We start from the raw sequence: 15,330 nt of genomic DNA on the forward strand, positions 1-15,330 counted from the left end.
GCCTTAGAAAGCATCACTACGAACAAAGCTGGTGGAGGTGATGGAATTCTAGTTGAGCTATTTCAAATCCTGAAAGATGATGCTGTGAAAGTGCTGCACTCAATATGCCAGCACATTTGGAAAACTCAGCAGTGGCCACAGGACTGGAAAAGGTCAGTGTTCATTCCAATCCCACAGAAAGGCAATCCCAAAGAATGCTCAAACTACCACACAATTCCACTCATCTCACACGCTAGTAAAGTAATGCTCAAAATTCTCCAAGCCAGGCTTCAGCAATACTTCCAGATGTTCAAGCTGGTTTTAGAAAAGGCAGAGGAACAAGAGATCAAATTGCCAACATCCACTGGATCATGGAAAAAGCAAGAGAATTCCAGAAAAACATCTATTTCTGCTTTATTGACTATACCAAAGCCTTTGACTGTGTGGATCACAATAAACTGTGGAAAATTCTGAGAGAGATATGAATGCTAGACCACCTGACCTGCCTCTTGAGAAATCTGTATGCAGGTCAGGAAGCCACTGTTAGAACTGGACATGGAACAACAGACTGGTTCCAAATAGGAAAAGGAGTACATCAAGACTGTATATTGTCACCCTGCTTATTTAACTTATATGCAGAGTACATCATGAGAATCGCTGGGCTGGAAGAAGCACAAGCTGGAATCAAGATTGCCAGGAGAAATATCAATAATCTCAGATATTCAGATGACACCACCCTTATGGCAGAAAGTGAAGAGGAACTAAAAAGCCTCTTGATGAAAGTGAAAGAGGAGAGTGAAAAAGTTGGCTTAAAGCTCAACATTCAGAAAACAAAGATCATGGCATCCGGTCCCATCACTTCATGGGAAATAGATGGGGAAACAGTGGAAACAATGTCAGACTTTATTTTTGAGGGCTCCAAAATCACTTTAGATGGTGACTGCAGCCATGAAATTAAGACACTTACTCTTTGGAAGAAAAGTTTTGACCAACCTAGATAGCATATTGAAAAGCAGAGACATTACTTTGCCAACAAAGGTCTGTCTAGTCAAGGCTATGGTTTTTCCTGTGGTCATGTATGGATGTGAGAGTTGGACTGTGAAGAAAGCTGAGCATCGAAGAACTGATGCTTTTGAACTGTGGTGTTGGAGAAGACTCCTGCGAGTCCCTTGGACTGCAAGGAGATCCAACCAGTCCATTCTGAAGGAGATCAGCCCTGGCATTTCTTTGGAGGAAATGATGCTAAAGCTGAAACTCCAGTACTTTGGCCACCTCATGCAAAGAGTTGACTCATTGGAAAAGACTCTGATGCTGGGAGGGATTTGGGGCAGGAGGAGAAGGGGATGACAGAGGATGAGATGGCTGGATGGCATCACTGACTTGATGGACATGAGTCTGAGTGAACTCTGGGAGTTTGTGATGGACAGGGAGGCCTGGTTTGCTGTGATTCATGGGTCACAAAGAGCCGGACATGACTGAGCTGAACTGAACTGATGCCATGAATGGAGAAGGCAATGGCACCCCACTCTGGTACTCTTGCCTGGTAAATCCCATGGGCAGAGGAGCCTGGTAGGCTGGAGTCCATGGGTTCGCGAAGAGTCGGACATGCATGAGTGACTTCACTTTCACTTTTCACTTTCATGCATTGGAAAAGGCAATGGCAACCCACTCCAGTGTTCTTGCCTGGAGAATCCCAGGGACAGGGGAGCCTGGTAGGCTGGCGTCTACGGGGTCACAGAGAGTTCGACACGACTGAAGCGACTTAGCAGCAGTAGCAGCAGCATGCCATGAATGGGCTTCCCTGATAGCTCAGTTGATAAAGAATCTGCCTGCAATGCAGGAGACCTTGGTTCAATTTCTCAGTTGAGAAAATCTGCTGGAGAAGGGATAGGCTACTCACCCCAGTATTCTCGGGCTTTCTTTCTGGCTCAGCTGGTAAAGAATCTGCCTGCAATGTGGAAGACCTGGGTTTGATCCCTGGGTTGGGAAGATTCCCTGGAGAAAGGGAAGACTACCCACTCCGGTATTCTGGCCTGGAGAACTCCATGGACTGTATGGTCTATGGTGTCACAAAGAGTAGGACATGACTGGGTGACTTTCACTTCATTTCATGCCATTAATTGATAGGAAATGTGTTTCAGCAGCTCAGGTCCTTTCCTTTAGCCTTTCCACTGGTTCTTACAAGTGTGCTACCTAGGGAATTCCATGGTGGTCCTGCGGTTAGCACTCAGAACTTTCACTGCTGAGGACCCAGGCTCAGTCCCTGGTCAGAGAGCTAAGCTCTCACAAGCTGCATGATGTCTGCTTCTCTAGATGGAGCAGATTTGTGCTTCAGTTGAACCCAAGTAACTTTATCTTTCGTTTCTTCTTCCGGGCATTTTCCTTCACATATTTCAGGAATTCATCTCACCTCTTAAAAGTGCTTAATATGCACAATATGTACATTAATTCTGTTGACAGGAATCTTGTCCTTAATTTTTTTGTTTAGAACAATTCTGGGACTTTTCTAGATCTAGAACAATCTAGAACATTGTAGATTCTTCCAGTTTTGCCATGATAACATCTGTGGGGGCATCTCTTTTTAAACAGTGCCCATCCCCTTGATAACATCACTTTTCTTATAGAGTAACATGAACATGGCCGAAGGATCAACACTACACTTTATGAAAAACCTAGAGAACATAGAGTAGGTCCTCTCCTCTTTCTGTCTGTATTGGTTATTTTGGCAAATTACTAGATGGCAGTTCTGAGCAAAAGGCTAGGTGTCTTTTATTTCTGCTTAATTATCCTGCCTAGAACTTTCAGTCCAATGTCAAAGTGAAGTGGAAGAGCACACATTCTTGTCTTGCTTACCTTAAATGAGAAATTAGTCAGCATTTTGCCATTACATATGAAGTTAGCTGTGAGCTCTTCATAGTTGTCCTTTATCTGGCTAAGGAAAAACTCACCTTTAATCCTATTTTTCTAAGAGTTTTTTTTTTTTATCATTAAAGAGTACTGGATTTTGTCAAATTGTTTTTCCCCATCTAGTGAGATGATTAGTGGGTTTTGTTCTTTATTCTATACTATAATTCACTGATTTCAGATATTAAACCAACTTCCATTCCTGAGATAATCCCTCTTGGTCATGTTGTATAGTTGGTTTTTAATACTGCTGAATTCAGTTTGCTAGTATTTTGCTGAGTATTTGGAAATCTATACTCACACACGGTATCAGTCTTTGTTTTCTTTTTTTCCCTGTGTCTTTGTACAGTTTTAGCATCAGAATAATACCAGTTTCACAAAGTGAGTTGTTAAGTATACTGGTTTCCTATAGCTTCTATTAAAAATTAGCAAAACACAGGTGGCTTAAAACAACAAAAATTTATTCTCTTAAACTTCTGGAGGCCAAAAGTCCAAATATAGCTTTACTGAGGTAAAATCAAGAGGCTGGCAGAGCTATGCTCAGTCTGGGGACTCTCGAGGAGAGCCCATTCCCCACCTCCTTCAGCTTCAAGCGGTTGCCAGCCTTCTTTGACTTGTGGTTGCGCCATTCCAATCTCTGCCTCTACTGTCACACCGACTCTTCTTCTCTTTAAAATCTCCCTCCCTCTTCCTCTCTTTTAGGAAGACATTTATAACTATATCTAGGGATGACCTAATCTAGAATAGTCCCTCCCTTGGTATCAGGATCCCTAACTTAATCAGATCTGTAAAGATTTTTCTATAAGGTAACATTTATAGGTTCCAGGGACCAAGACATAATTATCTGGGGACAGGGGAAGGTGGAGACTTATTTAGCCCGCCTCAGAACAGTGTTTCTCTACTTGCATACTTTAATTTGTAAGGGAGTGCTATTCACTCCTTTTAAACATCTGGTAGAATTCACCAGTGAAGCCATATGGGCCTGAACTTCTCTTTGTGAAAAGTTTTTAAATTAAATGTATAATCTCTTTATTTGTTACAACTGTTTTCCAACTTTCTACTTCTTCTTGAGTCAGTTATGTAATTTTTGTCCTTTTAGGAATTTGCCCATTTCATCTAAGTTATCTAATTTGTTGGGATATAGTCATTTATGCATTCCCTTACAGTCGTTTCATTTCCTTAAGGTCAGTAATGACTTCTCTTTTATTTCTGGCTTCAGTAATTTGAGTCTAATTTCTTTTTCTTGGTCAGTCTAGCTAAAGGTTGTCAATTTTCTTGATCTTGACTTTTTAAAAATTCAGTTTCATTGATGTCTCCCTTATGCTTCTATTCTCTACCTCATTTATTTCTAAATCTCTAATCTTTATTATAACTTCCCTTTCCAGAGCTCTTTACTTCTTCATATGGATTCCAGGTAGTTCCCAAGGTCCTTTATTTGACTTAAATGATCCTCTTAGTATCTTTGGTATGAGAGGTCTGCTAGCATCAAATTCTCTCAGTATTTGTTTCTATATGTCATACCACTGCCTCCAGACCTCCCCGGTTTCTTCTAAGAAACAAGCTGTTATTCATGTTGAGCATCTCTTGTATGTGATGAGTTGCTTCTCTCACCACTTTCAGAAATCTCTCTGTGTCTGACTTTCTACACTTTGATTAGGATGTGTCTAGATGTGGATCTTGAATTTACTCCACCTGGACCTTCTTGAGGTTCTTGGATGTGGAGATTAATGACTTTTATCAGTCTGGGAAGTTTTGGGACATTATTTCCTCAAACATTCTTTCAGCACCTTTTTACTTCTCCTTTCCTTCTGGTACTCCCATTATGCCTTTATTGATATACTTCAGGGCCTCCCCATATCTCTGAGGCTCTATTTTTTTTTTTTCTGTTTGTCAGGCTATAAAATCTCAGTTGACCTATTAAGATTTCAAAATTCTCTGATTCTTTCTTTTGCCAAGTCTAATATTGAGCTCCTCTTTTTATTCCAATTATTGTACTTTTCAACTCCACATATTCTATTTCATGTTTATAATCTCTATCTCTTTATTGATATTCTCTATTTGGCAAGGCATTACTCTCATACTTTTATTTAATTCTATAAACAAAGTTTCCTTTAGTGCTTTAAACATATGTATAACAACCGATTTAAGGTCTGTCTAGAAATTTATTCTAATAATATCTGAGTTTCCCCAGGGTCAGTTACTGTTGAAATCTTTGTTTTCCCCCTGTGTGTGGACCATACTTTCTTTTTCTTTGCATGCTTTTAAATACTATGTTATAGCAAAAACTAAATATTTTAAATAATATGGCAAGGCTAAAAATCAGATCTTCTCCCCAAGGTTTTTTGTTTTTGCTGTTTGTTTCCTGGACTAATTCTATGAAATCTGTCTTGTTTGTCATCTGTGGACACTGATTAGCTTTGGATCAACTAATAATTGGACAGAGATTTTCTTAAATGTCTAGAACCAGTAAGTATCCCAACATTTGCTAAGGGGCCCTATGTCAGTTATGTCTTCAATGCCAGGCACTACCTTAGTCTTCACTTCCTGCTAGTGCAGAACTTCAGGTCAACCAGAAGTGAGAGGTAAGAGCTTTCTGAGGTTATTTCTAGACATCATGCACACAGCTTTGCATGTGAATAGCCTTCTAGATTCCCAGGAATATGTCAGAGCTTTTTAAAGATCCCTGGTGACTCAGACAGTAAAGACTCTGCCTGCAATGCAGGAGACCTGGGATCAATCTCTAGGGCAGGAAGATCCCCTGGAGAAGGGAATGGCTACCCACTCCAGTATTCATGCCTGGAGAATTCCATGGATAGAGGAGCCTGGTGGGCTACAGCCCATGGGGTCACAAAGAGTCAGACATGACTGAAAGACTTTCACTTTTCATCTTCATAAACATCTCATTACCCAGCTTTTCCTTTTAGGTCTTTGGCCAGCTTCCTGTGTGGCCCAGATATTATCACCATATCAGGCAACTGCAATTCTAAATAACTGTCATTGATTATTTTTGATAAATGCTTCAGGAGAAAAGACTGTAAGCATTGAGACAGTCAGATCAAATAAGACAAGCTCTGCCAAGGAAGTTTCCAGGGAACTGACAGACAAGCCAAATGATGGCAATTATCTGGGAGTGGGGTTTTTAAGAATCTTCAAACCTAGTCTGTCCCTCCCAGTAACCAGTGGGCTGTTGATTTTCCTGGCTATCATGATTTCAAGGTCAGTAAAAGGGGGATAGGATAGGGCAAACCAAACACCACAAAACTCACTGCTCTTACCAAGATATAAACATTTTCCTTGAATAAAAGGTCATCAAATAACTGCAAGCTTTTGATTAATTTCTGGAGTTCTGGAAATGTTGATTTTGGTAATTCTTGTCAATGGTCTCACTTTTTTTATAGAGAAGTGGATTTTCATGGGTTCCTACTTCACTAATGTAGAAGTGATCTCCTGGATCATATTATAATAAAAGACTATCTCTCACTCCTTCCTGACCTTAAGCTACTTCACCAGGCCCTCTCCTATTCTCTTTGGCTTAGGAGATACCGAGCCCTGTCATGCTTTTCTGATCTTTGATATTTTGGGTTTTGATTTTATTATAGCAGGTAGGGAAAAAGCTATTCAAAAAACACTTTCTCTCTCTCTCTCTCTCTCACTTCTCAGCAGTGAAAAAGTAAATGCAGAGAGGAAGAGGAAGAGGAAAAGCTAAATTCAAATAGCCTTGCCTTAGCTATAGCTTTGGGACTTACTTTTAATGAAAACTTGCCCAAAAGACAGTTTCATTTACATCACTGATTTTCTCTCATCAGCCCCAATGGGTAATTGGATCAAACTTTGCCTCTATAATTCAACACAATATACCTAACATAAAAAGTAAGCACATGCAGGGTTAAACTGGAACATACCCAAGGACCTGATGAAATTGAGGTGGGGAGTTATAACAGAGTAGAATCCAATGACATGAAAATTGAGTACTTTATATTTTGCATTAGTTCAAAAAAAAGCTACAACAGTAAGCCTAACAGTTTGATGTTGCCTACCTTTTATCACATCCATGTCAGCACTGCTTAATTTACTGCATAATTATATAACATTATTTTTGTGAGGCTGTATTCAACATAGTATTCTCTTAAACTTGTAAAGTATAAAGCACTGTGTCTGTGTGTGTCAGCACCACCAAGACCTAGAAAAGAGAGCCTGTTCTGACTTCATATTATTCACTAAGACTAATTTGCCATGAGATATAGACAAACAAAGGCAGGCTGAGTTCATTTCATATCACCTTTCAAGACAGAACAAAGAAACTGGTTTTTGTTATTCAGCTGAGGAAAAATAGTATGATCATCACTAGGGAATATGAATGAAGCAAAATGATGCTATCTTGGCATCATGAATTTTTACCTAGATGAAGGCATGAATATAGCTTCCAAAAGAAAACAGGTATACCACTTAGTTAAACCCAAATACATATTAAAAAATAAAGATATGTTGGCTATATGTAAAACATTTCTAATGACTGCTTACTATAATGATTCATGCAACTTTAAAATGTCCATAGACTTCTGTCTACTAAATGCATGACTTATTTGCCTTATTATGTCTTTTGCTTACTCGCAATTCTATTGCAGCTGATTCTTTTTTTCAAATTTCAAATCATGAACTTGTATTGAACACTGTGAAGTGCATAATACTGTGCTAGACACTCCATGGAGGAAAATACAAGGTAGACTTTTTTCATCAAGGAAACTAAATTTCAGTGTGGAGATTAGATGGTAGCAATGGAGGAAGATTATTTATCCTATGTATTAACACTTAGCAATGAAATCTTAGCATGTGGACCCAGGACATTTTTAACCAAAAAAAAAAAAAATCAAACCACTATTGGCATTTTCCTGTCCTGTCTCTAAGAGTGACCTTCTGACTATAAATTATATTCATCAGAAGTTAACCCTTTCAGAGGCTATAGCTCAGGAAACCTTTATTAAAATACATAGCACCTCATTTCTGAACATAATTCTCACTCAAGCATTCTCAGTTAGTACTGGAAAAGCCACTGAAGAAAAGACCCCAGACCCAAGGAGGGCATTACCATATACATTCCTGCATATGTGCTCAGTCATGTCTGACTTTTGCATCCCCAGGGACTGGCCTGCCAGGCTCCTCTGTCCATGAGATTTTCAGGCGGAGCAGATTGCCATTTCCTTCTCCAGGGGATCTTCCAGACCCAGGGAGTGAACCCAAGTCTTCTGCATTAAGTCACCTGGAAGCCTGCCATGTATTAATACGTTACCAAGTGTAAAATTGATACCAAGGGGGAAGTTGCTATATATTTCAGGGGTCTCAGCCTGTTACTGTGTGACAACCTAGAAAGATGAGATGGGGGTGGGAGGGGAGGTTCAAAGACGGAGAGGATACACATACCCTTCTAGCTGATTCACACTGTTGTAAGGAAGAAACCAACACAACATTGTAAAGCTTTTATCTTCCAATTAAAAAACATTTTTAAAACCAAAGATGAAGAAAGATCCTTTGTAAAATGTTACTTGAAGGGTAAACTGTTACTTATAAAATGGACTTTGTTCTTAACATCTAAGAATGCAGAGGAAGAAAATATTTATATACAGAGAGGTAAGAACTTTAGGACAGGCCATTATTTGAATAAAGTGCATTCATATGTGAAATACAAAGCATTCTATTTGCTTATTGACATACTAGGTGAAACTATTACAATGTATGAAACCTGGAAAAAATGAAGATGGAAAAGGAATGAAAACCATCAACAAAGCTTTACAGTTGAAAGGACTTTATATAGAAGTATTTAGGAGGGTATAAAGGCAGAAAGAGTGAAGGGCATTACAAAACATCCCATTTCATCCCATTTGCAGCCTCCTTTCTTCTTCAGCTTTGCTCAGGAGTAAATAGAAGCCAGACTTTTTAATCTAATCACATGCTTGGTTAAAATCCCAATTCTTTGGAGTCACCTATTCAAATTTTAATATACACACAAATCACCTGGATATTATGTGAAAATGCATATCTTGACTCAATACCACTGGGTTAGGGACCCCAGGTTCTGTTGATATGCAGACACTCACTTCAAGTAGGGAGGTATAGGAGACTCCCTCAGTCAAAGAAGTTATAATTATCAGCCTAGTTACTACTGAGAATTTCCCTATTTCCCAATATCAAGATAGGAATAGCACTACATCACAACATTATGATTTTTACCTCAATCAAAAGATGATAAAAAAATATGATTTTAAAAGATGATAAAATAAATCATGTGGTATTACATTCATTGATTTATTCATTTCACAAATAATTATTGAGCACCTACTTACTCTGTGCAATGCACAGTTCTACACTCTAAGGATAAATCTAAACCAAATCAAAGTTCTGTCCTCAGAATGACACTTACACTTTAGTAGGAGGAACAGGTTAAAAGCAAATAAATATACAACACAAAGCTAGATAGTGAAAAATAAAATCAAAGGAAAAGAGTGGTGATAGAAGGGTAGGTGGTTTTACTTTGCCAAGAAAGACCTCTTCAGTTTTTCACCCTGTGAGTCTAACGAAACTTTCCTTTCTCTTTTAGAACTACCAGTCAAACTATATCACTCTTTCCCAAATCACTGATACCAACCTTACAATGGGCATCCCTGATGGCTCAGATGGCAAAGAATCCGCCTGCAATGTGGGAGACCTTGATTCGATCCCTGAGTTGGGAAGATCTCCTGGAGGAGGGCACAGCAACCTACTCCAGTATTCTTGCCTGGAGAATCCCCATCGACAGAGGAGCCTGGTAAGCTATAGTCCATGAGATCACAAAGAGTCAGACACAACTGGGCAACTAAGCACAGCACACAAACTTTCAGTTCAGTTCAGTCACTCAGTCATGTCCAACTAACTCTTTGCAGCCCCATGGATCGCAGAATGCCAGGCCTCCCTGTCCATCACCAACTCCCAGAGTTTACTCAAATTCATGTCCATCGAGTCAATGATGCCATCCAATCATCTCATCCTGTCATCCCTTTCTCCTCTCACTTTCAATCTTTCCCAGCATCAGGGTCTTTTCCAATGAGTCAGTTCTTCACATCAAGTGGCCAAAATATTGGAGTTTCAGCTTCACCATCAGTCCTTCCAGTGAATATTCAGCACTGATTTCCTTTAGGATGGACTGGTTGGATCTCCTTACGGTCCAAGGGATTCTCAAGAGTCTTCTCCAACACCACAGTTCAAAAGCATCAATTTTTTGGCTCTAGATGGACCTTTGTTGGCAAAGTGATGTCTCTGCTTTTTAATATGCTGTCTAGGTTTGTCATAGCTTTTCTTCCAAGGAGCAAGCTTCTTTTAATTTCTTGGCTACAGTCACCATCTAAAGTGATTTTGGAGCCCCCAAAAATAAAGTCTGTCACTGTTTCCCAATATATTTGCCATGAAGTGATGGGAGTGAATGCCATGATCTTAAGTTTTCTGAATGTTGAGTTTTAAGCCAAATTTTTCACTCTCCTCTTTCACTTTCATCAAGAGGCTCTTTACTTCTTCTGCCATAAGAGTGGTGTCATCTGCATATCTGAGGTTATTGATATTTCTCCCGACAATCTTGATTCCAGTTTGTGCTACATCCAGCCAGCATTTCTCATGATGCATTCTGCATATAAGTTAAACAAGCAGGGTGACAATATAAAGCCTTGACATCCTCCTTTCCCAATTTGGAAAGTCCATTGTCCCATGTCTGGTTCTAACTGTTGCTTCTTGACCTGCATACAGATTTCTCAAGAGGCAAGTCAGGTGGTCTGATATTCCCATCACTTGAAGAATTTTCCACAGTTTGTTGTGATCCACACAGTCAAAGCCTTTAGTGTAATCAATAAAGCAGATGTTTTTCTGGAACTCTCTTGTTTTTCCATGATCCAACAGATGTTGGCAATTTGATCTCTATTTCCTCTGCCTTTTCTAAATCCAGCTTGATTATATGGAAGCTCACAGTTCGTGTACTGCTGAAGCCTGGCTTGGAGAATTTTGAACATAACTTTACTAGTGTGTGAGATGAGTGCAATTGTGTGGTAGTTTGAGCATTCTTTGGCATTGCCTTTCTTTAGGATTGGAATGAAAACTGACCTTTTCCAGTTCTGTAGCCACTGCTGAGTTTTCCAAATTTGCTGACATATTGAGTGCAGCACTTTCACAGCATCATCTTTTAGGATTTGAAATAGCTCAGCTGGAATTCACCATCTCCACTATCTTTGTTTGTAGTGATGCTTCCTAAGGCCCACTTGACTTTGCATTCCAGGATGTGTGGCTCTATGTGAGTGATCACATCATCGTGATTGTCTGGGTCGTGTAGATCTTTTTTGTATAGTTCTTCTGTGTATTATTGCCACCTCTTCTTAATATCTTCTGCTTCTGTTAGGTCCATACCATTTCTGTACTTTATTGTGCCCATCTTTGCATGAAATGTTCCCTTGGTATCTCTAATTTTCTTGAAGAGAAAGACATCCACAATATACTTTAATTCATGCTTTCTTGATATGAAAACAATATATAGAAAAATAATTCAATAACTTTCCCTGGGAAAGTTGCCCTGGGAAAAGTACCAGAATCTGCAAAGCTTATATCTCTATTTGTCAGAGCTAATCAAAAACTGCAAAAACGTCCATACTCTTTCCTTGCTATCTCTTAACATAGATGAGAATCCAAAATGTGACATATATCTTCAACCAAAGAACAAATAATCCCAAGGGCAGGAAGCCTTTTGTTTTATTTGCATCTGTCTAATTTGACTTATGCAGAATTGTGCCCTCTCCCACAACATTTTAATATGTATTTACACATTACTATTCCCCAAAGACTTACCTGATAAAATTCTCCCTTGGAACTAATTATATACTTCAAGATAATCCTACTCTCCATGGATACACTCTGAGACAGAAACTGCAAATCGCGAAGCTTAAATGAGCTCAGAGCTCCTCCTTGTGGATTCTATCTGTGAATGCTCCTCCTTCCTAAATATTGATCAATTTGTGTGCATGCGTGCTAAGTTGCTTCGGTCATGCCCAGCTCTTTGCGACCCAATGGACCATAGCCTGCCAGGCTCCTTTGTCCATGGGATTCTCCAGGCAAGAATACTGGAGTGGGTTGCCATACCCTCCTCCAGGGGATTTTCCTGACCCAGGGATGGAACCCACATCTTACAGGTGGATTCTTTATCATTGGTGTCACCTGGGAAGCCTCTCTGAACCCCACAGTATCCCCTCAATTAGCATACGTGAAAAGGTTATTAGTTAAACATATATCAAGACAGTGAACCAACAACTAGATATAATCCATTTAGTGATATAATTTATAATACTTTAAACAGACATTTCAATTTTACACATATATGTTCCCATGTTGGACACTCTCTTTACAAAGGTACCCCTCAGATTATTTTTCCTAGGGCTTCCTAGGTTGCTTTAGTGGAAAAGAACCTGCCTACCAATGCAGAAAATGACATGTGGGTCTGATCCCTGGATCAGGAAAACCCCCTGGAGGAGGGTATGGCAACTCACTCCAGTAGTCTTGCCTGGAGAACCCCATGGACAGAGGAGCCTGGAGGGCTACAGTCCATAGGGTCACATAGAGTTGGACACGACTGAAGTGACTGAGCATGCCAGACAATGAATATGCCACATAGCCTTTCCCAAGGAGGGATACAGTGCTATGCTATCCTTTCAATTCTTAGAGGATTTATTAACTTGATCTTAAATGTTACACTATGTACCAGTCAAGTCTCACCAACTGCATGTAAGGCTGCCTCTATGTGTGCATGACCAGTACAGCACCACAGACTCACACTCAGAAGGGACTCCTGGTTGCAGCTAAGGCACTGCAATCTTTGCCTTAAAATTCTTAATAATTTCATCTTTCAATTTGTGTTTCTTTAAGTGAAGTCCAATAGGACAATGAAGCATGTGCCAGGAGGCGCTGGACACTTGGCTTACATGTAATCCTGACCCCCACTGCCTCCCTGGGATGTGTTCTCAGCTGCCCAGCTCCCGACTTCAGTGGTGTTCTGCACCCTCTCCACACAACCTCCCAGTGGGTTGCGGTATGGGTGTGGCAGGCTTTAGGGTGATGTGTAAAAGAAAGTACATACCCCTGTCTCAGGGGGGAATATGGTGTTGGCCATCCCCTTTTTGGACTGGAAGCACCACAGTAAGCTTAGCAGGAGACAAGGAGGGTAAGCTTCTAACTTACCCCTTATCCAGTGATCCAGCACACCCTAGTGTGGCAGCTGCAATCACTTGGAGATCACCTATCCACTGCTGGTTAAGATAGCAATCCCATGGGAATGGGAGACTGATTTTCCATGGAGGTCTAGTACTGACAAGAAGGTGGGGGGTGGGGTGCTGGCAGTCAGTAGTGGGGCCCCAGGTACCTGTGAGGATCTACACTCAACCAACAAGTATCTCCTTGCTCAAGGGAATATGACATTAAGTAGCAAGGAAAAGACACTATTAACATGTCAAGAGAGACTGCAGAAGGGCGAAGTTTTATAGTTTAATACTTCCAATGGCACTTCTTTCTTTTCCTTTATTTTGGCCTCGCCTCATGACTTGTAAGATCCATAGTTCCCCAACAAGGGACCAAACACACAGAGGAGTCCTAACCACTGTTAGTGAAATTTGCTTGTGTCCCCACAAACTTTATATGTTGAAGTCCTAACCTCCAATAAGATGGTACCTGAAGATGTGGCCCTTGGGGCAATTAGGTTTAAATTAGGCTCCACCCTCATGATGAGATGAATGTCTTCGTAAGAATAGGGAGACTGAGAGAAAGGCCATGTGAGTACACAAGGCAGTGATTTTCTATAAGTCAGGGAGCAGGCTAGTACCTTGGACAAGTACCGGGAATCAAACTTGCTCGTACCTTGATCTTGGACTTACCAAATTCCAGAACTGTGAAGAATAAGTGTCTATTGTTTAAACTACCTAGTGTATAATATTTTGTTACAGTAGTCTAAGTTAAGATACCAGCCTTGAAAATACACTTTAACTAAGTGTTTCCAAAATTTTTCCAAAATTCCATATCTTTTCACTGTTGGCTTATTTGTCTAACTGGATGTAGAGAAGCTATTAAAGATTCAGAGTGTATAAAAGGAATAATTTTATTATTATTAGCCCATCCAATGGATGTGTTTTGTCACCTAACTCCACAAGATAACTTTGGCTTCAGAAAATATTTCATGGGGTAGAGCCAGCTGCACCAAAAGAGGCCATCAAACACTTATAGGTGACTTCATCCTTTCTTGAAATGGTAGCAATTATTAATCCTCATTTGTATGTAACAGAAGTGTTAGCACTGAGGGAAGATACCCTCACTGCTTGAGGTTTATCAGCCTGTATTTTCTTCTAAATAATTGAGAACAATTTAATAAAATATATGGATTGAAGTCTGGAATAGAAGTCATATTTCTAGAGTACAGTGGAAGGAAGATAGCAAAGAAAAGATAAGCAATAGCTTACAGATCAAAGACTTCTAAAGGGTACAGAAGAAACAGGAAAGTTTATCTTTGGATATAAAGGAAATAATATGACAAAACACTGACTACAACTAACATTGATAATGAAGAGGAAAACAGAGAACCACTGAAAGATTTAAGGGATAAAAATAATCATAATTGTCACATAATCTCAGTGACAATCAAGATGGCTAGCACTGCATTTGAAAAGAGATCAATGAGGTGAAAATGATGCAGGGTACGACTCTAAGCTAATGTGCTAAGACTGAATTCTAGAATCAGTACAAAGCAAAATTAGTTTCATTGGTCTATAGCCACATTTATATAGCATGGGAGATCAGAAATGACCAGGGACTGGAGAATTAACACGGCAATACAGATTAAGAGGTGGAAAACCCCTATCTGATCAAGATATAAAGACTGAATACCCAGAATGGCATAAAAAAAGAAAAAAGCTAACACTGAGTCTGAAGTGCTTTGTCTGAGGAACAGTGTTGCCACTGAGGCACTGAGGAGACAAGCTTCTAAAATAAATGAAGGAAAAGCTTGGGGGAGTAGAAACAGTTCTTACTGATGGGCCATTAGCTGAACAGGACAGAGATCAGAGACCTAGCAGCAAACTTGCTGATTTTCCACATACAGATGAACCACAGGAGGGATACAGAAAAAAACCAAATGAAATTTTTGGCCAATCTAATGCATTAAAATAATAGGCATGAGGGCTTCCCTGGCGGTCCAATGAATAAGAATCCACAGTCCACCTTACAATGTAGGAGATGCTGGTTCGATTCCTGGTCCCACAAGATTGCACATGCCACAGGGCAACTAAATGCATGTGATACAACTGAGCCCATATGCCACAATTCCTGCAGCCTGGCACTCCACGAGAGAAACCACCACAAGAAGAAGCCTGCACATCACAACTGGAGAGTAGCCCCCATTCTCCA

The sequence above is a fragment of the Capricornis sumatraensis genome, chromosome 1 (genome assembly GCF_032405125.1).
Source record: "Capricornis sumatraensis isolate serow.1 chromosome 1, serow.2, whole genome shotgun sequence".
In the NCBI taxonomy this organism is placed as follows: domain Eukaryota; kingdom Metazoa; phylum Chordata; class Mammalia; order Artiodactyla; family Bovidae; genus Capricornis; species Capricornis sumatraensis.